Source organism: Petaurus breviceps, unplaced genomic scaffold (genome assembly GCF_028583685.1).
Source record: "Petaurus breviceps papuanus isolate PSGF00001 unplaced genomic scaffold, PetGlider_PUasm1.0 90808, whole genome shotgun sequence".
Taxonomy (NCBI): domain Eukaryota; kingdom Metazoa; phylum Chordata; class Mammalia; order Diprotodontia; family Petauridae; genus Petaurus; species Petaurus breviceps.
The window spans coordinates 16,438,559-16,440,507 of record NW_027187349.1 but is presented as its reverse complement, the minus strand read 5'-3'; the positions used below and the strand labels follow the sequence as shown (position 1 = coordinate 16,440,507).

The window sequence follows — 1,949 nt, the reverse complement described above, 5'->3', positions numbered from 1 at the left end:
TCCCCACCTCAAATTGAACTTGTCCCAGGCATCATGCTTTCTTGACATGCGTTACTCTGAATTTCTCAAGGGCAGGGTCCCTAACACTGTGCCTAGAACCATGCAGGACACGCCATAGGTGGTCACACTTCTAGTTTCATTGTAAAGGCATTGCCACATAGTGAAAAGAGAGATGCCTTAGAAACAGGAAGGCTGTAGTCCAAGGCCCACTGCTAACACATACTGGATTATGTCACCCTGGGCAAGTCTTTTCATCTCTCCCTGGTCTAAGGGAACTTTCAAAGCCTGTGAGTTGCAGAGAAAGTACTGATCGGCATTGGGAATGGGTAGCATGCTAAAACCCATTTACACTATTCAGATTATCAGACTGTCACCTGACATAGAGAAAGGCTTCAAAGATATTAGGTACATGGAAGGTAAGTGTTTATAGTAAAGGCAGATATATTTGTTAGAACTTAACTTAGGGTAGGAATTAGCAACATGTAGCCATTGGATTAAATCTGGCCTATCACTTGTTTTTATATGACCTACAAGCTAAGAATATTTTTCACATCTTAAAATACCAAATTTAATATTCAATATTAGCATATCTAATTGTTTTAATTATGTATAAACTCCTTTATTTTAAAATGTGAAAGCCATTCTTAGCTTGCAGGCTATAAAAAAAATGGTGGCAGGCTGGATTTGACCTCAGGCTGTTTTTTGCCAACCCTTGATGTAGAGCTTTGCCTAGATGTACATGTCTAGGTACAGTACATCTATAGGTGGCCTTGGGTAGCCAGGGGCCAATCAATCTATCCACTACTCAAAAAGCATTTAGTAAGAACCTACTGTACACAACAATATTGTTTTCTATGATCAAAATTTTTTATTTAATTAAATCTCTATTTTGTGAATAAGTGTGATGGATTTTCCTAGTTCATTGGACTTTGGCAATTTAGAAAATAAAACAAAAGAAAAAACACACGCAGCTATGTACAGAATAGTGAAATGCCAAGGATAAGGGTAGTCTGCAGTTTTACTGTAGGATAAATATATATATTTTTAAAGGCCTCCCTCTGGCTTCATCAACTATATCTTCAGGTCATTAAATACAGACAGATTTTTAAAATCATTTCTTTACTTCTCCAAAGATCCTCAAAACTGTTATCATCCACCTCTGGTCATTTCTGAATTATGCCAATAATGTCATCTGTAAAGTCTCCCTGAATGATGATTTCATCCTCCCCTGTAACTGAGGCACCACAGGAGAATTTCTGAGCAAAAAACCTTTGTCCTTCTTTAAGGTCAATCTTAAAAGTTGCGAGGCCATACGCTCTTGTCATGTGTTTCTTTTTTACTCTAGCAATTTTGGCTATTGTAACCTTTTGCAGAACTGTCTCCTTTTTTTGTTTTTGTTTTATTCGACCCCTTCTACTACTTTTTTGCTTTTTCTTCTCCTCCTCTTCTCTTGCTGTTCCTGCACCTTCCCGAGTTCCAGGCTCTTGTTTAGGTGAATTTTCTACAGTGAACTCATTTGGAAAACTCTTTTCTAACCACTGTCTACATTTAGCAGCATCAGGCATATAGTCACAGTACTCTGTTGGTAATGAACAGACTCCAAAGTAAAGAACCTGAAGTGGGTCTTCTGTGTCTAGCTTGGTGCTGCTCTTCAGGTCTCCTTTGTAGTTGGGGCAGTGGACTCTGAAAAGTCTGTAGCCATCTCACAAACTTTTCAAGGCCTCAGTTCCCTTATTTGTAAAAGAAATTGGATTGTGTGATCTCTTGGGTCCTTTTCAATTCCCTAGTGTAGGGAGTGTGAGAAGCTGAGGCCACCAGCAACCCAGGGCTTGTCTTGAGAAGGTCAACAATATTGGTGGGGGTTTTGGGGGGGGGGGCAAGGCATTCGGGGTTAAGTGACTTGCCCAAGGTCACACAGCTAGTAAGTGTCAAGTGTCTGAGGTCGGATT

General features: G+C 39.8%; 1 pseudogene; it reads right to left on the bottom strand.

Annotated features, from left to right (window-relative positions):
* Nucleotides 1-887: 887 nt before the first annotated feature.
* LOC138147943 (density-regulated protein pseudogene) lies at nucleotides 888-1,705 on the bottom strand (annotated as a pseudogene).
* Between the last annotated feature and the right edge of the window lie 244 nt (nucleotides 1,706-1,949).